This window comes from Bidens hawaiensis, unplaced genomic scaffold (genome assembly GCF_021521415.1).
Source record: "Bidens hawaiensis isolate Kalapana, Puna unplaced genomic scaffold, B.hawaiensis_p1.1 tig00003141_1, whole genome shotgun sequence".
NCBI classification, from domain to species: domain Eukaryota; kingdom Viridiplantae; phylum Streptophyta; class Magnoliopsida; order Asterales; family Asteraceae; genus Bidens; species Bidens hawaiensis.
In genome coordinates, this window is record NW_027491170.1 from 274,681 (window position 1) to 299,529 (window position 24,849).

Genomic DNA, 24,849 nt, shown 5'->3' on the forward strand with positions numbered 1-24,849 from the left:
CGTAACCCGAGGCTTGCCGGAATTTTGGCGTGTGACTGAACGGTCCCGAAACGCCCTGATCGGGTACTTGTAGATCCCGAACATCCGAATCTACAAGGATAATGCTTCAAACACGCTTATTTCCCACTTTATTTTCATGATCTTCAAACTTTATTTTCAAAACTTCTAACTTTATTTCAAACTTCAACGGGGTTTAACGTCTCGGTTCGGGTAATAGCGGATATAGAACTCGAATATCAAGAGCAAAGTTGAATCATAAGATTCGACCCGCTCTGATACTAATTGTAGGTCCCAAAACGACCACCGAACAGTTTTGCCCTCGATAAATGTGTCGAGACGGGTGCGGTAAATCAACGACCGAACATAAATAATATAAAGATAAGATAAATGTACGATCTCGTTGTCGGTTAAAAGATTGATAACATAAACAAAGAACCGACCCACCCAAGGTGAGCTCCCCTTGGGTGGATGATTTACACAATACAAACACACACATAAATGACAAACATAAAGCTCTATTTATAGCCAAACAACTAACATTCTAGAAGATCTTCTCCCGTTGAAGTTAAACGCGTGTCCCGAAGCTCTCGTTTTGTGTCTGGTTTCCTCGTCGGCTTTAATTATTCATTTTACCATTAATATATAACGGGTTCCGTAATTTGATATCGCAAGTCACACTTTTTGGCCCTACATGCACCTTCTATATTAATCTCTTCCACCTTCTATATTAATCTCTTCCAGACTTTCCAAACGTCGAAGTTCTTCTGGCAATTTCTCAACTTGAATATACAAAAGCGGAGATCTAAATATATCAAAACTTTTCATGTTACATATGCTGCTCGGGAATCTCCTAAGGATATACAATCTGTAAGGTGTAACTCCTCTAAATTCTCTAATCTGCCAAGATCCTTTGGTAGTTGCTCGAGAAGCTCACAACATCTAAGTTTAAGAGATATCCGATGTTTCAACATGCAAATGATATCTGGAAGATGCTTGATCTCTTTCATTGTCAAAGTTAAGTGCTTTAGACTTTCTAACATGTACAAATCCTTGGGCACTTCTGGGATACCGCCTTATAGTGTAAGTTCTATAGAATGTTGTAAATCACAAATGCTTGCTGAGAAAGCCTCAAGGTTTGTGCAAACACATAGACCAGAAGAAAGAAGCTTCTCAAGATTTCCACTTGATGAGGGCAGAAGAAAGAAGCTTCTCAAGATTTCCACTTGATGAGGGCAGCTTTTTATAATATACACATTTAAACTGAAACTTTGGCAAATTGTTGTCGGGATGCAGTGGGCATGTATCTAGAGACTCTACAGTTAGATTTTACATGAAAACTGCATAATCAAGAGCAGTAGCAATCAACCTTGAACAACCTCTTAAGTTTAAAAAGACAAGCTTTTTTAGGCATCCCATAGGATCGTGAATTTCTTGAAGAAAATAACATTTGAAGATCTAACCTCTCCAGATGTGTAGTCAACTCAAGGTTAACATTGAGACCTTAGAACTGCCAAGGTTGAGGAACTTAAGCTTTGGAAGTTCAACAAGCATGTGCAGTTTTACTAACTCATTACAATATGCTAGTTTCAATGTCTCTAAATATGGGGCCGACCCAATGTTAAAGCTACTCACCTTAGAACCATAAAGTTCGAGGAATTTGAGCATTGGACATTCAACCGGCATGTTCAGTTCTACTAAGTCCTTGCAATAATCCAGATATAACTTTATTAAATGTCATACCCTAACCTAAGGCGGAAATGTCGGGGCGTGAGCTGATTGCTCACAGCTCTCAAGGTACCATCATGCAATAATTTAAAGGTGACAATATCTGTTTAATTTAATTAAATATTCAAATAAATTCAAATACAAAGTACAACTCATTAAACAAACAATGAATACAAATCTAAGTCTTGATTATAATTCTTTTAACTTAATTCTTCACTACGTCTTCACCAAATCTTACAACTAGTTCAAACAATAACTTGCATATGCGTATAAAATAGATTTTTTTTCAACAACACATGTTGAGTGAGTAGAATACCAGATTTTGACACTACAATAAGAATATATAATAAATAAAGAAAGATGCAAATTGTTGATAAACAGTTAAGCCATATCATATAAACAAATCACACAAATATAAAGATAGGGCTAAAACGTTGCCATGCGTTGGACATTGGTTACCAAATATGGGTTGTCGGTGAAACCATTGTCATGCGTCAGACGCCGGCCACTATGATGGTCGCATGATGACCTCTCCGAATGTATTCGAATAAAGAAAGTAAGCAAATAGCAAGTTAGGCATAAACTGATATACACACAAGAATAAACAATTGCAGTTTTGAATGCTAGATAATAGATAACTACTGTAAATACGTATATGTCCTCAAAAAGGTTGAAAAGAGGTAAAAATGGGAGTGATTACTCACCTGATCAAATAGGCAAAGCGATAATGATTTGATAATAAAAAGAGGTAGATCAAGCTTTTCAGGGGCGAGAAATCCTTAGTAACAATAATTGCGGGAAATAAATATGATTTGAAAACAGATCTAAAAACTAGATAGAGATTCGGAAAGTTGCTGATGATTGGGTGTGTTCTTGCGAAAGTTAATTATTACATAGTTTTATTATTGATTTTATTATCAAAGTTTTATCGTAAATAATATGATTTTATTATCTAAAATACATAAAATACTTAAATACATATTTATAAAATTTTGGACAGATTATATAAAGAGATTTGTTTTAAATGTTTATTTGAAACTAAAAATACGTTTAAAATATACATTATTAATAATAATAATATAGAATCGTTTATAAATACTCGAGCTTATAACCATATTTTGATATGCTAAATAAAAAGATTATACCATTTAATTTAAAAAACCTTATCAAACCCTTTATTATAAAAACCTTTATTAATTTAATACATAATATATTCACATATATACATATAATTATATTTATATAGTTCAAGAACAAACCCTAGAATCATCAATCGTTTAATCTCGTTCATATACGATCAATTAACCATAGGGTTAATGATCCAGACTCTTAGACAAACTAATCCATATAAAATAATTACCTTAACGATGATTAAACGGTGGTTAAATTGGAACGAACAGGGTCGGCCAAGAACGATGACGGTACAATCCGATCGATATAATCAAATTAGTTATAGGGGTTAGATTGGCGCTGATATGAGGATAGTGTACGCAGTTTTAATTGTGTTATGGTGCTCGTTAAGGAGTATATTCATGAATGCGCTATGGCGGTTAAGTACAATTAGGCATTACGTATCAGTTTGATTAATTTTACAAATTAACGAGTGTTGGTAGGCCGTAAATGGAAAGATTAACAAGATCCTTGATTCAATTACCAAGTATACAACGAGAATTGCGGTAAAAGATACGATCTGGGTAATTGGGTTGCGAGTTTGGGGTGATAAACGGGTTGGGTAAATGGATTTATGGGTTAAAGGTTTATAATATTCATATACTGCAAATCAGTCCCTGTACTATTGAGGTGGATCCAAAATAGGGTTTAAGTTTAGTTTTGGGTTAAATTTGAATATAAATCAAAGTTATTATATATATATTAAATTGATATAATAAACAATATTAATACAATAATAAAAAACTCGATAGACGCGATTATTTTCTCGGTATAATTTCTCGAACATAAAAGCAGGTCGGGTATCAGATATAACATATAAGTTTGAAAAATTAGAGTTGTTACAGTCTCCCCTACTTTAGGGAATTTTGTCCAGAAATTAAAGAATACCATAACAAAACCATTAACTTTTGAGGAAAAGAAAACTTTTAAATATAATTTAAAAATTTATCATAATACAGAACTTTGGATAGTCAAAACAACGCTCCAAATGAAAATCCAATGAGGGCACTTATATATAAGATGTACTAGCAGCGTATCCACCATGTCCTTATCATCTTTACATTTGTACCGTTATCCCAACTACTTTTGATTATATATTATGACACACAATGGTACACATTATGATTTCCATGCGAGAACTTTGATAATTATGTTTTGGACCACAATTACTTTCATTGTCGGATGGTCCACATAACTCGTCTCATCGTGTGGGTTACAAAACATTTGAAAGACATAACATGGTGATAAAGTTTTTAAACATTTTGCTTGTAAACTAGAAGGTCATATTTATATAAAACATTGCTAAAAATGAATTGAATGGTTGAGTTGATTTAATTAAAATACTAAAGTTTCTAAAATCTCCTTTGATATAAGGATATAAATTTTAAGAGTTGGAAATGAAAGGATTCCTTGCAGTGGGTATTGAGATGGGTTAGGATTGAATTAGGATACACAATTTAAACAAGAGGTACGGTATTGTAAATGATTGTCTTTGGAAAGTAAGATTAATTTTACTGTCTGAGATAAAACGCTTAAAACTTATGGGTTATTCAAATTGTATTGTTTCAAAACCAACAAAAAATTGCTATAGTGTATGATTGATTTGACAAAAATATCTTTAGATAAAAATGACGAAAACAACAAAAGTCTTCTTTGAGAAAACTTACTTACGATTGAATTGATTCGTCTTGATTTAAAAGACCTTGATTAATTGAATTTACAAAAAATTGAATAATTTGGGGTTAATTTATTTGAGAATGCTTGATTAGGTTGAACTTGTATGTGTTGCAAAAGCGGTGTTTGATTTGAGTTGGTTTGATAAACTTGAGCTAGATGAAAATGAATAATTCGAGGACACACATGGCGTAGATGATTAGGGTTTCCATAGTTGTAGAAAGCACATGCAGCAGGTGTATTGGGTTAAGTATACGACATATACCGTTGTGGGACGTCTTGTGCACTAAGCGATGTAGGGTAAGTATTTGTAGGGATGATCGAAGAGATTACATTGGGTGCAAAAACGACATGAGGATTGAGTGGAATGATGAAAGTTACTAGTTGAGCATAACGAGATGTAAAGTTTCTTGCTCGGGATACTTTGATTTTGCCGAGGTTGATGATTGATTTGGTTAACAACATAGTTTATCTTGATTTGAATTGCGCTTGTTTTTGTTGTTGTTGTCATGAGGATGAGTATGGGTAAATGAATTTAAACAATCAGCAAAGAAGTTAATGAACATGATTGAATTTGTTGTATTAATGTTTTGAAATTGAGTTCACATTCTAGAGATTGCAGCAGTTAACTCCTTGGCTATACAATCCGCCATACATCGGTTATAAGAACCAAATGATTGATGTCGAGGATGACGATGATTTCTTTGGGAAGACATTCTATGATGATAAAAAATAAAGATTTATAAGGTGAATGATACGTTGAGGAAATCATTTTAATAATAAAAGAATAATTGTTTTAGATAACTTATAATAACTTAGCTTTTATGAATAGGGATTTGCGTCGTATCAAGAGGAATAGAGGTAAAAGATTGTAAGATGAGGGGTGCATTGCGTAAATACATACGAGTTGATGTAGTCAAAACGATTAATGCGTGATAACTAGATGAGGAGATAAGGTCAGTTTAAAAGTTAATTTTTTATTTGATTAAGTCAACTTAACAAACAACTAACGAAACAAAGTTTGTGTGTTGGCCTCCCATGAGCTTTCCATGGCAGTTTGAATGCCCAACAAAACTAACAAATAAAAGTAACTGAGTTGAACCGCCATGAGCATTACATGACATTTTAAATGGTCCAACAAATTAACGAATTAACAATACAATAGAATTTGTCGGGCCATGAGCATTACATGACGTTTTAACCGACCAAACTAAATAACGAATAAACGAGAGAAAAATATGAGTAGTTGGAGCATCCCGTGAACCACCACGTATGATGAACTCCAATAAAATAACATTCAAAACAAGTTGAGGAACGGATAGTAGGAGTGCCCATGGATACCATGGATTTTTCACCTAACGAACCATTTAAATAACAAAACACAATAATCGAAATTTACCGAATTAAGCAACGAACCACGGTGAATTCGGTTTAAAATCAACCTAAGGTGTAGGTCATATAACAGTGGTGTTTCACTTCGGCCTAGAGGAACTTGTCATACTACCTGACTTACTCTTGTTGAGCTTGAAGTCAGGTTAATCCTTCTTCCATTGTTTGCTCAGAAACCGATTAAACCATCCCTTGAGCTCCTTCTATGTCATATAATGACCTACGATTCTTCTGAAGTAGTTCACATTAAGGTCGAACAAAGTATGCATATCCCGGAGATGCATGTAAGTGAGATCTCCATTTGCTCGTCGAATGACCCATGTTTTAATGTTCGAGTGCCATTTGTAGTAGACAATTGGAGAGTCATCAAGATAGGAATAGATTCGGTCTCGCACGCTAGCTCGATTGCTGATGGAGTATAACTTGTTTTTTCGACGTCTCAGAGCTTGAGACTTTTCTGCAGCATTAATGGTTTGAGCAGGAAGAGCCATCACGGCTCATTACAAACCGGAGTATCTGGATTCGGAGAGTAGTTGATCTCGTCATCGTCTTCTTTTTTTTCTTCCACGGCTTCTTGAACTAAATATTCGGTACCTGCACAAGAATCAACATATTTCAGCCTCCAACGCAGCGTCCGCATCTCTGACTTTCCTTTCCGGATCGTCTCTGACTTCGTTTAGCAAGTCTTCAGATTGTTGTTCTACCAGTGGTACCATCACCATCACTTTCATCATCACCATCACCGCTATCATCACGCTGCTCATCATAGTTGTCACGAAGAACATCATCCTCATCATTCTCATCATCACATTCATCATCATCACCATCAGAGTCATCATCATCAGACTTGTCACCATCATCGTCATTACCATCATCATCATCACCATCGTCACCTTCAACCACATTCTCTCCAACATCTGGAGTAATCACTTTTGCAATTTAAGTAGCTACAACAAGGGCACTGACCTGACTAGTACTAACAGCAGTACCAATGACAGATGTGCTCACTAAGGTTCCAGCAACCATGATTTGTTCATCTCCAGCATCACCAACACGGCTTCCACTCTCACCCTTCTTTGAAGATCCGAAGACAATCCCATCCAGACTGCTTTGATCTCCACCCTTCTAGCATCAACAACAAGGTTAGCAAGAGCATATCGTTTCTTGTTTCTTTGCTCAATACTTTGTTGTCCTTGCACCCATCGTCTCCATGAGACGACTTCTCAACTCCTCAACATCATCACCAGTCATTCTCATGACATCAGTGGCATCGAGATAACGATTAACAAGACCGTCATTGATAAGGTCTTGATCGTTGTTGGGGCTTCGCTTTTCTTCAATTTCTTTCTATAATCGCTCAATCATCGATCTGAGCTCCACATTCTCACCAATCAGGGTTCCCACATTCCTTGAAGAACTAGAATCACCCTTCAATAGACTAACCCGTGAACCAAGAACTTCACATTCAATCAAAGCATGGTCCACACTTGACTCTAGCTCCATTCTAAGATTTTGAGCAAAGTTGGAGAAGGAAGGAAGATCAGTTTCAAGATGTGAAACCCTTGATTTAAGTATGATAATGTCGTCATTATGCTCAGCGTTCATCAGAGACTCGTTGTTGATTGTCCACCCGCTTTTGCAGATTTCCAATCCATAGTCTTTGGCTTTCGATTAGGGCCCGATCAACCTCCTTGTATTGCTCCAGTTAAGCAACCTGAGCAACCATCTCATCTCTTTCCTTCCCGACCCTTTCACTAACAGCCTGTTGATCTTTAATGAACTTGATGAACAGGTGTTCATGCTTTTTGTTTGATTCCTCTAGGGCATGAATCCTATCGAGGATAAGATCTCGAAATACTGGAGATTTCTTTGATTTTCCACTTGACAAGGGAATGGTAGATATGATAGGGCTTTTGATGGTTGAAGGAGGTGTAATGTAAAAGGATGTATGTATGGGTGTTTGGGTTGGAATAGTGATGGTTTGGGTAGGTAACTGTGTGGTGATGGTTAAGGGTAGGTTAATGGGCTGGCTTGAGGTTGGTATGGTTTGTGAGGTGGTTTGGGTGTGAATTGAGGAGGTGAAGGTGGAGGTCCAGAAGGATGTACCTTTGACGGGGAAAGTGAATTGGTAGGTGAGTGGACTAAAAGGTGAGGATGTCCTAGGTGGTAAAATGGTTTGATATGCGGACTCGGTCTCGGTTTGGGTGGTGGATATGGGTATATTTTCAAAGATGGAAGGTAATGGTTCATCTAATCTAGATGGTGAGGTCTCGGGAGGAGTAAAGGGTTCATCTACTAGTCTCCTAGAGGTGGTAGGCTTTGCTATGGTTTTGGTTTTTGTCTTGGTCTTGGGTTTGGGTTTGGGCACATGTACTTATTTAGCTTTAAGTGTTTCTAATGTGCGGGCTAGGGTGGTCTGTGAGGATCAGTTTGTGTTGTTGTTGGTGGTTGTGTCATTAAAGTGGAAATCGAAGGAAAGATTACCTTAACAAACATGGGCATCTTGAAACATCTGGATTTCTTGGAGTCTTTAACCTTCTTCAAACGTTTAAGAGGGCGCCCTGCTCCTCTTTTTCTTCTTTAATATCCTCCTTTGACGACTCACCAGTAGAAGGCTTGCTGACAGCCTTCCAATTCTTCTTCTCATGATGTTTCTTGGTTATGTGTTCACCTACGTCAGTTTTAGTATTTGTGGCCTCACTATCAACCACATCATGATCACTTCTTTGACCATCGTCATCACCATCATCCTCATTATCTCCATCTCTTTCTTCCTCTTCCGTCTCTTCACTATCTGGTTTAGTTTCAGCAAACGCGCCAAACTTCATACCAGGTTCTTGTCCTCGGTACTTATAGCCACTTCATCCAATGGGCTCCAAAAACGCCTTGATGCTTAGACAGACAGTGAGCAACCACATGGAACAAGAGTTTCTAATAGGCAGGTAGATGCCTCTTCTCACACGTACTCCATGTAACGTCATATCCAACGTCCTTCACAGACTGTTCCATGTCTTTCTTCTCAAAGAGTTTTGAATAATAATATGGGGCATCTTTAATAACCAAGGCTCTTCTGATGACATCCTCCATGATCGCCAATTTTTGTTTTGCCGCCTCGGTTGTTATTGAGTTCCTTTTCTTAACCGTCTTTGCATTCACCCAAAAATTCTTCTACCCGTGTATCTCCGAGTTGGCGGAGATAGCATTCATTAGAGGGCATTCCCGAAGCCTTTTAATCATGGAGGTAAACACCTTGTGCCTCCTTTTCTTCGGAAGATCTAGTGAGCAATACATGTTGTGTTGCTACATTAAATATAAGACAAACAGTAGAATTGATCATTGAGTTAAGACATATATATTTACACACATACTAACTGTTTAAGAAGACAAAATGATTAAATATTTAAGAATAAGCTAAGATATAACATAATATCATAATTTGAAATAAAATAAGAACTAAAAACAAAAATAAAAATAAAAAATAAGTAAAATTAAAATGGAATAAAAACAATTTTGAAAATATGTTTGAAAACTGCCAAGGATAAAGGATTCGAATCGAGTTTGAATGAAAAAGGATTCGAGTTGGATAAAACTGATGAAAATACTTAAAGTGTGAACCAATGGAATTGAGTATAAAATGAATTGAGTTTTAAATGAATATAATCTAGTTAAGATTGAATCTATCGATTATGGAGATTCAATTCGATTCAAAATAAGTTAGACTGGATTTATATTATAAATGTTCGATTAGATTTGAATTATAAATAATTCGAATTCTTTTAAGTCTGTTAAAGTTTAATTTTGTCCAAGTGTCAACCAATCGAATCGAGTTTGAAATGAATTTACTCTCAAACTAATCGAATCGAGCCAAGTCTGGAACTCGATTCAAATGGTTTTGAATTCAATTCTAATGGAATCAAAGTTGTGATACCTGGCTATTTTAAGCATAATTCATTACTAATATAATCAAAGATTATGAATAATAAAATTTATTTTTACTAAAAATAATGTTATGTTAGTCTAAAAACTCCAAGAATATATGAGTTATGTTTTATTACGTTAAAACATAATAGAGGGCATTCCCGAAGCCTTTTAATCATGGAGGTAAACACCTTGTGCCTCCTTTTCTTCGGAAGATCTAGTGAGCAATACATGTTGTGTTGCTACATTAAATATAAGACAAACAGTAGAATTGATCATTGAGTTAAGACATATATATTTACACACATACTAACTGTTTAAGAAGACAAAATGATTAAATATTTAAGAATAAGCTAAGATATAACATAATATCATAATTTGAAATAAAATAAGAACTAAAAACAAAAATAAAAATAAAAAATAAGTAAAATTAAAATGGAATAAAAACAATTTTGAAAATATGTTTGAAAACTGCCAAGGATAAAGGATTCGAATCGAGTTTGAATGAAAAAGGATTCGAGTTGGATAAAACTGATGAAAATACTTAAAGTGTGAACCAATGGAATTGAGTATAAAATGAATTGAGTTTTAAATGAATATAATCTAGTTAAGATTGAATCTATCGATTATGGAGATTCAATTCGATTCAAAATAAGTTAGACTGGATTTATATTATAAATGTTCGATTAGATTTGAATTATAAATAATTCGAATTCTTTTAAGTCTGTTAAAGTTTAATTTTGTCCAAGTGTCAACCAATCGAATCGAGTTTGAAATGAATTTACTCTCAAACTAATCGAATCGAGCCAAGTCTGGAACTCGATTCAAATGGTTTTGAATTCAATTCTAATGGAATCAAAGTTGTGATACCTGGCTATTTTAAGCATAATTCATTACTAATATAATCAAAGATTATGAATAATAAAATTTATTTTTACTAAAAATAATGTTATGTTAGTCTAAAAACTCCAAGAATATATGAGTTATGTTTTATTACGTTAAAAAAAAGTTAAACTTTGCCTCGTAGCAAACACTGAGCGAAACGAACGCTAGCGACAGACGGATAAAAATTGAAAGTCTAAAATTAATTAAATCAGTAGAAATGACCCAAAATAATATATTGTTAATAAAAATATTAATAATAGGTCATAACTTATTATTATTATTATTATTATTATTATTATTATTTTAAAGGCTTTGGTTCGTGAAACTTAGAAAGTAAACGCATAGGAGCCGGTATAGCACACCATAATAGCACCAAATCCAACGTTCAACAAAACTTGATAATATTATCTAGTATTGTAAGGAATTTAATATCGGATTATGCTAGTAAGTTATTAGAATTTATGACGACCATTTCCTTAGTTAAAATTTATAATATGTAGAATATACAGCGCCAAGTGTCGGTAGATGTGGTGAGTCAGTGTGTAACATGTGTCGCAATAATCATGACAAGTGTCATGATTTTTTGACAAGTGCCAACGTATGAGCATGCCTCCCTTCTACATGCAAGAAGTGTCCCGATGACTCATTACTTGATTTACTATATATAGAAGGTTCGGGTGGCAGTTTTGACATACCGAGAAATTCGGCCAGTCACGACACGTACACCAAAAACCACCCAACTTCCTATCTTTTTCATTTTTCGTCATCCGAAAAATATTATGCTAGAAACCATCCAAGTTTAAGTGTTAAAGTTAATCTAGAGACACTTTTTGAGCTACGTTAAGGAGTTACAAAAGATTAACTGCAGTAACACACTAAGGAACCATCATATTCACCCCTAATTCTAAGGACAGAAGTGTTCGGACGTTATTGGCGCATTACCCGCTAAAGGTGAGGTTTCTCTTAAAGCCCCTTGTTTTTAAATATTTTAAATATTGTTTGGGTGAAAGACATATTATATTTAAATGCATGTTATTTTAAAAACTGTATTATAGTGGAATGAATTAAATTGGTTAAATTACTGTTAACGGACATAGATAAAGGCATATAAATATTGAAAGATCTATTGGGTGACGCGCCCCACTTTCATTCGTGTTGGATTGAAATTGGGAGCATTTTGAGTTTGGTATGTTTCAAGTTATCAGTTTGATATTCATACACGCATTGTAAGCTTAGCTAGTTTACAATTAATACGATCTGTTTAAAAAATAATATGTAAATTTTAAAGGTTTTTAATTACCATTGTTAAAAACGGTGAGAAATAAATACTACCGTTGCTTATGGTAAAAAAATTGGTGTATAATGATCGCTAAACCATTATACCGTGAAATTATATAAATAAATGTTCATTTGAGAACTCACCAACCTTTGTGTTGACAAAATTTTAAACATGTTTTTTCAGGTAAATGAGATGGAAGCTTCATGAAGGAATTTGGGAAAACTGGGTGTCATGTTCGAACCCAAAAAATTGGACAAAAATATTATTTAAATTAATGTGTACTAAACTCATGTACACTGATTTTATTTTATAAATAAATGTCCAACTTGTGTAAATATTCGTGTTCGAATATTATTTGCTAAACATCGCATGTCACCGCCCAAATTAGCCTAATTAAGTCTTCCGCTGTTAAATTAATGATTTTGAGGTGTGACAGAAGTTGGTATCAGAGACAATAGTTATAGCGAACTAGAAATTTTAATGAAAAATTTTTAGACTATAACCCAAATTAATATTCAAAACAAATATTTTTCCCACTTCACGAAGCAAGGTAAAAAAATATAATAATGAAAAGAAAAGTAAAAAACTTTATAAGGAAAAACAAGAAATAGTTTTATTAAACTAAAATGATAAATATTACATGTTAGATATATTTTTTTTTGTGATTACTTAGTACGGATTATGTCACAAATGCCTAAATTCACACACTAAAACCGAGATTCGTAGCGCGGACAATACGTTTGGGGGACGACTTCCACTTACCTCTGTTATTGCAGCGAATGTGCCCACATTTCCATAAGGATGTCCATCCACTAACCTTAGACTACTTGTCATCTTCCTATGCAAGAACCTTCTACAATTGCTGCTGACAAGCAATAAGTGGATAAATGATGACGATTTGACCCTATATCTTCCGATTCTTGAGATCGTGTAACTCCGCTATGGATGGTGCTTCAGTTACAACTCAAGTGTTAGAACCCGTTTTGGGGTACTCGAGCTTCAGTAATTATATCTTCTTGCTCTCGGTAGACATCGTAAACTTTAGATATTCTAGAAAGGAAAATTTTGAAAACTTGTGATTGGTACTGAATCGTATCCATACCAATTTTAGTAGTTATTTTATTAACTTTTAAACAAGTAATATAATTTTCTTATTTAAAATGCCATAATAATCTTTTAGGTTTATTTGTTAATTATTATGCGGTTGTGTCTATTTCCTATATTTATTCACACGTATTTAATAATTATTAATGAATATTGTTTCACTTCCGTTATCCGAAAATAATAGAAATGACAATTTACCACCCAAAACAAGACAAACTCTTGCCATTAGAAAACTTAAGTTTCCTACTTCCTTTGAAAATTTGGCACAACTGATCACACATCATGTTAAGACTGCTTTGGAGCCACATAATGTTTACTAAGATACTGAACAAGGTCAAGGATGTGGTACAAGTAATGGTACTAGCAACGGAGCTACTATTAGAAATCCTTTAAGAAGCAAAAACTTTGAAGGAATTTGTTATGATTCCAAGAGTTATTGTAACTAGTTTGATGCATAGCCTATATTGATTTGAAAACTAGGTAAACAAGGAATCCGTTACAAGGATGTACCTACAAAACTTTTCAGAGTTGTAATTCGAAGACTCTCCTGAACTAAATATCTTCTAGATAACCTCCGATAAATAAAGCAAATAGAGCCAGTCATGGTGATCGGAGATTGTACGAGTAAGCAATGAATAAAGTATGCATCATTTTTATTTCATGATGAGGCTTTATTCCAATATACCAATCAAGTTCAGAATCCGGGAAAAAAATGTTACCTGTGGTTAACTTGGAATAATCTCAAGGAGATGTTGCCAAAAGAGTGTCATCCTAGGAATGAGCTTTAGAATACTGAAACTGACTCTTGGAATTTAACCATGAAAGTTGTTGAGTTTAGAACCAGTACTTCTCGTTTAACGATCTGGCAAGAATGGTTCCACGCATGATTATACCTGAATATGTCAGAATCAAGAGATGCATATATAGTTTAGCACCATAGATCAAGAACATGGTTACGTCTACGAATCTAACAACAATTCAGATTGCTAGAACTATGGCAAAATCACCGCCCTATGATGCCGTTCGCAATGGATTGTTGATTAGGGTTATATTGTCAAGGGATCTGTTGAACCTAATTTAGACAAAGCTTAAGAACCAATACTAAGTACCCAAGTGTAAATATTTGTGAAAATAGTCATCTTGGTGTTTGCACGAGATATACCAAGTTTTATAGGTTAGACATCTTATTAAGAATTTCTCTATAAGACAACCGGTAGCTGGCGATAAGCGAAATAAAAGTTGTTTTGAAGATAGTGATGAGTGACATATCGAAAAGGATTGTCGAAAATTCAAAACTTAGAATACTAGAGAAAGATCAAAGAAAGCTCAAAAGATTCACTAAAAATGTCACCATCACAATTATGATAAATAACCATTATATTCTTGACTTTTTGATACTAGAGCATATTTGAGTTTTATCTCTAAGCGATTAGAGTCACTTTTTAGCAGAATTTTTTACATTAGATACAAATTACTTGATAAAATTATTTAATGGAAATACAAACTTGTAAGGCCCGTGGTGCCCTGCTTTGGACGTTAGATTTACTCATAAACACAGTTCTAAATATCAAAGTTATTTAAAACATTCGCGGAATATTAAAACTTTCATAAAACCTTACATATTAATCATAACTTGTCTTAAACAAACATATTGTCTTTCAAAATCAAAAACATTAATTATAAAACATCTTGAGTCTTCAGATGCCAGACTCTTATTCTTCTGCCATGTGCCCCGTTCAAGCTAATTGCTTCATCCTACTAACCTGCGTGCATACTAAAAGTCAGCGTAGCTGAGTGAGTTCTAGTTAATCATACAACATACCACACATTCATAATTACATACTTTCATACTTACGTTTATAATATACTTACTTACCTTCATACTTTCTTTCTTTCATTTTCACACCTTACGTTTTAAAGAGCATTACGCCCTATAACTTTCTCATATATTATTAGTGTATGCAACCCTCTAATCTTCGCATATATTCTTAGGGTATGCAACACTTTTACCTTCGCATATATTATTAAGGTATGCGACCCTTTAACCTACACATATATTTTAAGGGTATGCAACCCTTTTAACCTTACCTTACCTTTCAATATCATCTCCATTATTACATTCATACATATAACATCATACATATCCCAGTCATACATACTTCCTTATTCACATCCTCATATCATATTTACTATACTACACTTTCCTTAACAATACGTGCAATACCCGAAGGTCGTTCACGTACCGTCAAGCATACATTCATAATTTAAATATAACTTTCACATTTATCATTGAGACATAAACTTACCATTTAAAGTAAGTGTATTAACATTCACATTGAGTATGCACACGGCCCCGAAAACATAACAAGGAAATGGTGCTAGAAACTCACTTGAACTCGGTTACGTTCACTATTAATGGTTATTCCTTTCTTGAGTTGTGCACGACTAACTGTATAATAATTACATGTATCAATTAACTATCACTACTCATATCTTATTTCTAGTTTAATTATAACCCTCAACGAACAGGGGGTCGGGGGCAGCGCCCCCTTGCAGCGGGGTTCTAGGGGTGGCAGCTCTAGCGGGGTCAAGGGGCAGAGCCTGGCTGGGTTAAGCTGTCTTAACACATTTTCCATTAGGATTTAAATTATTTTCTAATTCGCCAGCTCATTCGTTATAACGAATTACGCCTCCTTCGTTAACTGATTCGTTATCTTACATGTCTGATTCGTTAGCTGGTTCGTTAGTCTAGTTCGCTAGCCTAATTCGTTATCTTAACGAATTGGGTGAGTAACGAATCACTTGATTCGTTATCTGATCATAACAAATTGGGAAAACTGATTCGTTATTTGGACATAACGAATTGGTGAACTAATTTGTCCTCTTGCCATAACGAATTGGGTTAATTAATTCGTTACCTTTTCCTAACGAATTACACCAATCTTATCCAGACTTTGACTCAGATTTCAAAGTCAAAATCGATAAGAACATACGCGGTCAACCTTCTCCAGATCTGCAATTAATCGTTTCGCGATGAAACAACACGAATTGGGTATCGTTGGACTCGGATTCATCCCGCCTACAAACCCCAATCCCTCAATCATCCAAATACTACGTTTTATAGGGTGCGATTATACATAAATACTTATGGCTTGTTTACCCTCGATTAATCTATCAACTGTTAACCAATTTCAGTAGGATTTGTTGTGTTGAATTCGTTTTTGTCATTCTCATACAGATATAAGGTTTCCCAAACAAATCCGAACCTAAATGAGCGATTTCTAATTATAAACGTACCTTAAACGAGTCAAACTACGAATATGGTCAAGTCTTGATGTTGATTTGGCTTGTCACGACGTTCCAACACCAACAAGCTCGGGTTTTCGTCTTCGCATCTTGGTTCGGGTTATAGGATAGTGTTTGTGTGTGTTTTTCCAATGTGTAGGCTATGGTGTAGAGATGGATAAAAATGGAAAGGATTAGGGTTTAAGGGGCATTTATACTCCCTTAAGCCCATAGACCTATGGCTCATTCCATTTCTTATTTCATCTCTAAAGTCCAAGCCCACCTTCTATTAGTTTTCTTATTTAAACCGATAAACGACACACTATAAAATAAATGAAATTTATTTTATAAATTCTTATCGAAAGTAGGATGTTATAAAACCGGTATAGTAATCCGTGACTGTAATCTCCTGTTAGAAAACCATAACCTCTTTAATGATCTATGTACCTATTGAATCTGACATTCTCAATATAGGCATAGCTAAGGATTAATTATTTGAAAATCATGCTGAGATCATGGGTTCGGAAAGGCTAGTATGTTTACCACTCGTAAACGGTGATACTCTAGCAATCCATGGTGATTAGTGTAATACCAAATTGAAGTTCATTACCAAGTTAATGCAAGATATTGCGTTAGCGATACCATGTGCCTTGAGATATACCTATAATTCAAGATTATCTTGAATTTTTTTTCCCTAAAAATTTGCCTAGATTACTTCCATCAAGACAAATCAAGTTTAGACTTGATATTGCACAAGATGTTGTACCAATAGCTAGGTCTCTATAAAGATTTGCGCCATCAAAAAAGTAGCAACTATCCAGTCAACTTTGAGAACTAAATAAAGTGACCATTAAAATTTGGTACCCGTTATAAAAAAATTAATGATATGTTTGATTAGTTACAAGAAGCTAGCTCCTAATCATAGAACGACTTACGTTTATGTTCCAAAGACATTTTTCAGACAATAATATGGCCATTATAAGTATTTGGTCATACTGCTCAGATTGACAAATTCGTGAATATGGTATGTAAACCTTACTTGGATAAATTCGTGAAAGTATTCATCTACGATATACTTATTAACTCACGAACAAAAGAAGATCCTACGCAACATTTAAAACTGATTCTTGAGCTATGGAAAAATGAAAAGTCGTCTGTAGAAATTCTCTAAGTATGATTTCTAGATTTGAGAAATTTTCTTCCTTGAACATTAATCAATGAGAAAGGCATACACATAGGTATATTAAAAATTGAAGCAATTGAGGATTGCCAAGGTCTCCAACCAAAGTGCGGCAGTTTTTAGATATAACTGAGTATTATCAGAGATTCACCGAGAACTTGTCTAAGATAGGTCAACCTAGATGCTATTAACCTAGAAGGATAAGACGTATGACGAGACCAAAAAGCAAGAGGAAGCTTTCAGCTGTAAAGACAATAGGTATATAGGGAACCTATTTAGTATCTCCCAGAAGGAACATATGGATTTGTAGTTTATTATGACGTTTCATGCTTTGGTTTTGGATGCATACTTATGCAGAAAGACAAAGGTGATGGCCTATACATCACAAAATCACAAATTTCATAAAAAGAATTATTCGACGCATGATTTGGAATTAGGAACTGTTGTTCTCACAAAATTTGGAGATGTTATCTTTATGATACCAAGTGTATGATTTACACTGATCATAAGAGTCTTCAGCTTATTATCAACAAGAGACAACGATATTGAGTAGTTACTTAATGATATAAAACTACAATATTCATTACCACACAGGTTAACAAATAGTGTAGTTGATAATTGAGTAAAAAGAAAATAAAAAGGCTATTACACGTATGTGTACTAGGATTAACAATCTGAATAATTCTTACAACCTGAATTCGCGATGCTCGATACAAATCCTTAAAGAGAGTAATTCAAAGGTTAAAAGTCTAAGACAAATTGAATGTGAAATGGCATCAAAGGCTGATGAAACGTTGCACTGACTGGACCATGTTTAGGTACCTTGATATAGGAACTTGCATAGATTGGTACTAGACGAACGCATAAGTCTAAATGCTCAATTCATCAAGAACCTTTAAAACCTCCAAAGATCGTATTAGTAAACCAATATTAAAAGAGACATTATAGTATATAACAATGAATGTTTAGCATGATCAAGGGTTAAGACAGAATATCAGAAGCCATATGAACTTATAAAACAACAAGAAATTCCTCAATAAAAATGAGAGTCTATTTCCATATATTTCATAAACGAATTCCCACAAACACCCAAGTAAGGACGACACTATCTGATAATTGTAAATCGATTCGTTCATTCTCTGCATATTAGGAAAAAGGTAAGATGGAGAAATGATTGATTCCCGACGAAAAGAATACTAGAGTAATCTTGTAAGGTAAATTTTCAATTATGGTTCTAGAACATAATTGTGAATTTACATGTGCATTTGAACTCTAATATGGCTTTCTATGTCAACGATTGGGTTAACTCTCCAAGAATCTATGAAATACTCGCCTACCATTGGTTTATTTTCTTTAAGCAATTATCTTCCAGTGTTACAATCCCACTATTGGGAGTCCTATACGGAAATAAAATTCGTCAATCATCACATTACTAAGCTAATCTAGAGGAAATTTGAGTCTTCATTATAATATACCCTTCGAAATCGCCAATCGACCTAGTCCAGTTGTGTGTAGACCCGGATTACCTCCAAGAGTTAGTAGAATAAGCGACACATTCCATGTGTCTAATATAAACAAATACATATCAACAAATCACTGATCATTCCATCTGACGAAGTCCTATTAGACAAAAAAAACTTCGATATATTGTAAAACATGCTGAAATCATGGATTCGAAATCCAGTAATTCAGGCAAAACAAAATCGAGCTAGTCAAAGTCATGTTGAATTCGAGTCAGGGCCTATGTGATAACATGTGAATGACGAGATTAGATGAAAATAAAATACTCTCACCTCTTCCCCGTAGAATCAACAAAAGTGTTACCTTCTAAATTTCGGGACGAAATTTTTTAAAGGAAGGGAGAATGTGACACCTGGCTATTTTAAGCATAATTCATTACTAATATAATTAAAGATTATGAATAATAAAACTTTATTTTTACTAAAAATAATGTTATGTTAGTCTAAAATCTCCAAGAATATATGAGTTATGTTTTATTATGTTAAAAAAAATAGTTAAACTTTGCCTCGTAGCAGACACTGCGCGAAACGAACGTTGGTGACGAACGGATAAAAATTGAAAGGCTTTGGTTTGTGAAACTTAGAAAGTAAAAATGACTTATTATTGTTAATAAAAATATTAATAATAGGTCATAACTTATTATTATTATTATTATTATTATTATTATTATTATTATTATTATTATTATAAAGGCTTTGGTTTGTGAAACTTAGAAAGTAAACGCATAGGATCCGGTATAGCACACCATAATAGCACCAAATCCAAAGTTCACCAAAACTTGATAATATTATCTAGTGTTGTAAAGAATTTAATATCGGATTCAACTAGTAAGTTATTAGAATTTATGACAATCATTTCATTAGTTAAAATTTATATTATATAGAATATGCAACGCCATGTGTCGGTAGATGTGGTGAGTCAGTGTGCCATGTGTCAACACCTGAACCTACGACCCTTGAATGCATGGCACCTCATTAGACATGTGTCATGTGTGTAACATATGTTGCCATGTGTCGCAATAATCATGACAAGTGTCATGATTTTTGACAAGTGTCGACGTATGAGCATGCCTCCGTTCTGCATGCGACATGTGTCCCGATGACTCCACTTAATTTACTATATATAGAAGGTTCGGGTGGCAGTTTTGACATACCGAGAAACTCGGCCAGTCACGACAAGTACACCAGAAACCACCCAACTTCCTATCTTTTTCATTTTTCATCATCCTAAAAATATTATGCTAGAAACCATCCAAATTTAAGTGTTAAAGTTAATCTAGAGCCACTTTTAGAGTGTTTGGACGTTATTAACGTAATACCCGCTAAATGTGAGTTTCTCTTAAAGCCCCTTGTTTTTAAATATTTTAAATATTGTTTTTGGGGAAAGACTTATTATATTTAAATGCATGTTATTTTACCAACTGTATTATAGTGGAATGAGTTAAATCAGTTAAATAACTGTTAACGGAAATAAATAAAGGCATAGAAATATTGATAGATCTATTGGGGTGACGCCCCCACTTCCATTCATGTTTGATTAAAAGTGAGAGTATTTTGAGTTTGGTATGTTTCGAGTTATCAGTTTGATAGTCATACACGCATTGTAAGCTTAGCTAGTTTACAATTAATACGATTTGTTTAAGAAATAATTTGTAAATTATAAAGGTTTTTAATTACCATTGTTAAAGAACGATAGGAATAAATACTAACGTTGCTTATGGTAAAAAATTAGTGTATAATGGTCGCTAAACCATTATACCATGAAATTATATAAATAAATGTTTATTTGAGAACTCACAAACCTTTTTGTTGACAAAATTTAAACTTGATTTTCAGGTAATTGAGATGGAAGCTTCGTGAAGGAATGTGGGAAAATTGGGTGTCGTGTTCGAATCCAAAAAGTTGGACAAAAATATTTTTTAAATAAATGTGTACTAAACTCATGTACAATGATTTAATATTATAAATAAATGTCCAACTTGTCTAAATATTCATGTTTGAATATTATTGGTTAAACAGCTTGTGTCACAGCCCAAATTAGCCTAATTAAGTCTTCTGCTGCTAAATTAACGAATTTGGGGTGTGACAAAATTAGATTCGAATGATTTGTTTATCAACTTGATTCGTCTCTTTTTGCCTTAGAGAAATCTCCAGATGGTTACATTTGATTCGAATCGAACTAGAATTCGATTCGAATGGTTGAAGAATCCATTCAAATCGTTCTTATTTCGAATCAAAAATCACACTATGTCCAAATCTTTCATTTTCCCATTTTCTGGGTTCATGCAACCCCGATGATGACTTCTGGGCAGTCCTCATACATGTTCAAACACTTAGCATAGGTCAATTAGACCAAAAACAGTCCGAAAAAGACCTAAAATCCTTACACTGTACAAACACACATAGATGTTCAATTAAATCAACACAGATGTTCAACATAACATCGATGTTAAGTTCATAACATCCGTGGATGCAAACAACATTATATAAAGACCCTTTGAGCTTATGAAATAGTCAAACGGGACTGCTAAAGAACAAGGTAAAAAACAAGATGGATTCCACCATGGAAGGTGCTTTACCGTCAGTGAAGGATCCATTTTGATGATACATCAAGTGTAGATTACAAGAAAACAAGAAGATTTGTTGTTCTAGGTTTTTAAGAACAAGGGCGGTAGAAGGATAAGGATAAGGTAGAGAGATAAAGTTCAGAGAGTTTAAGAAAAAGTGAGTGAATGAAATGAGAGATATTTTGGTCGGCCTTATTTATAGAGTCAACCTATCTCGCGATAGGTCAAAACATCGTGAGTTTTAAACGATTTGACACTCCCAGCTCCCGAACTCCGAAAATGTTTACAAATTTAAACCCAAAAAATATTTAACCACTAAATCCAAACACTAAAATATATACGAGATATATTTTTGTCGGTCAATCACTTAACAACTTTTGCAATGAACCTTAACATACACCCATAAACTTTACATGAAATCAAAAGCAAAACTAATTTTAAAGGAAAATAAAGAAAAAGAATAATAAATAATAATATAAAATAAATTAATACATACTTAGGAATTTTTAAGTTAAAAATTAAATAAACATTAAAAAACAAAAACAATGTGAAGTAAAGATAAAATTTATATTATATCTAATATACTCATTATAAATATTAGAAGTTTACATATTTTTGGTGATAAAGATTACGACATAAAATCACAATATTCGTTAATGTCCTAGATCACACTTATATTTCAGTATTATTATGCGAAGAAACCAAAGTTAATTATAGATATAATTTGTCCACTTTAAACTTAAAAAGTATTTAGGTTTCAATATGATATGTTAAGGTATGTATTGAGCACAATGCTTATGTGGTCCTCGTTTAATCCGACAAGTTACTGACTCCTCATACCTCAGGCATAGTTTGTGTTTACCAGATCACCCCAAATTGACTCCGACCCCTAATGATTGATTAAAACATTTTACACTCATTTAAACTTTTTGCAAACTTTTTCAAACAATAAAGGTTGAACCATGGACTTACTTTCCAAGTTCGGACTCACATGCCTTCATATAAAGTGTTTAAGACTTACTTGTTTGCCCCACGTTACGTGGTTCTAATATGCCCCTTTTTGTTTGCTAATTATCAACATTTTGTGTTGAGAATTGTCAACATGTTGTGTTGAATTTAAATTCTTTTAAGCACTTTTCAGTTTTCTGGCTTTTCATTTTGATTTTAAATACATATCAAAGTGAGAACAATTTTTACTGTGATCAATTATTAACAGGCTCGTGTATGACTGACTAATAACATTTTTGCCATCATCGATATTACTTAACGTGGAGTCATGTTACTCATGTATCCACTTCATAAACTTGTAACCACTAGTAAATGCAAGAATTTAAGTTTATATCACTTTGACACTTACTCATTTGTCAAGCCTATTTACACATCAAGCAATGATCTTGTGTGCTTTTAATCTACTCTATTCATGTGCTAGGATCATTAAGGACAATTTCTTATCGATTTTCAAAGGTCGGATCGATTTCTCAAAATTTTATAATTTTATATTATCTGACTCCGTCTAAGCAGGAGCTCCTTATAAACAGTAAAACATTTTTAAAATTTTCATAAATAATATAGTAAGATACTAAATAAAATATATGAAGTAAAATATAAAATAGAATGAAAATCTTTTTGGTTTGTTAAACTTAACTCATTTTCTCCCTCTAAAATTGTGACATTTTAAAAATATTTACAATTTTAAACACACAAAAAAGAAACGAAATTTAATCAAAAGAAGTCATACCCAACAAATCTACGGGATATAGAAATCAGGCATGATCAAAGGCTTTAGTGAAAAGGTCGGCAAAGTTGTAATTTGTGTGGACCCTTTAGTGCAGACAAGTTTCCGATCATAACATTTACGATTGAAATGCATTCAGATGTCAACATGTTTTATCTTAGAGTGTTTGGACCGGGTTTTTAACAATAAAAAATGTTGCTTCGTTATCACGCTTGATACGGGTATTAAAGAAATTCAAATCGTTGTGAACAGCAAGCGGAGGTAGCAATGTATTCAGCTTTAGCAGTTGAGGTGGATACAGTGACTTGCTTCTTGCATTTCCAAGAAATTAACCGATATCCTAGGAACTGACATCCCCTTGATGTTGATTTTCTGTCACGATTGCATCCCCCATAATCACTATCAGTGTACACATGCAATACTAAGGAGAGTCTTTGGGGTCCCAAAGACCAAAGCGAGGATTTCCCTTTAGATACCGAAATATACACTTGACAACGGTTAAGTGAGACTCTTTTGGATCATATTGTTATCTTTCATAGTGACAGACAGAGAACAAATGTATGGTTTGTTGGCAATAAGATACATCAGGGAGCTAATCATAGACCGATAAAGGTGTTGATCAACTAGCTTTCCCATGGATCTGGAGCTAACAGTTGTCGACTAGCAATCACAGTAAGGAAGGAATTGGAGTCCTTGAACCCAAACTTCTGAACAACTTCACGAACGTATTTATCTTGATTTATCAAAATTCCGTCTGACTTCTGTTCAACTTGAAAGCCCAAAAAGAAAGTCATTTCCCCAACGAGCTCATCTGAAACCGACTTTGCATGACCTTGGCGAACTCTCTACAGAGCTTATCACATGTTGCCCCAAAGATAATGTCATTAACGTACACTTGGACAAGAATCTGATCATCCGTTACCTTCTTGATAAATAGTGTTTTATCAATAACATATCTTCTATAGCCATTCTTTAATAGTTGTTCTGCTAAGGTATTATACCAAGAAAAAGGTGCTTGATGAAGGCCATAGAGAGCTTTATCAAATCGGTAAACATAGTTTGGATGCTCAGAATCTCTAAAAACTAGTGGTTGCTTGACATAGATTTCTTCTTTAAATTTCCCATACAAGAAGGAAGTCTTCACATCCATTTGATACACTTTGAAGTTCATTTATGAAGCATAGCCAAGAAGAGACGAATTTCCTCTAACCTAGCAACAAGATAATAAACCTCATCATAATCAAGACCTTCACGCTGAGAAAAACCTTGCACTACCAGCTGGGCTTTGTTTCTTATGATCACCCCTTTATCATCCTTCTTAATCCTAAACACCCACCTCGTACCAATCAGCCTTTTGTTCTCAGGCATCTTAACTAGCCACCATACATTTAGCTTCTTGAACTGTAACAGCTCATCTT

General features: G+C 34.0%; 1 pseudogene; it reads right to left on the reverse strand.

Annotated features, from left to right (window-relative positions):
- Nucleotides 1–705: 705 nt before the first annotated feature.
- The window catches only part of LOC143622454 (uncharacterized), a 204,873-nt pseudogene continuing 180,729 nt past the window's right edge, over nucleotides 706–24,849 (reverse strand).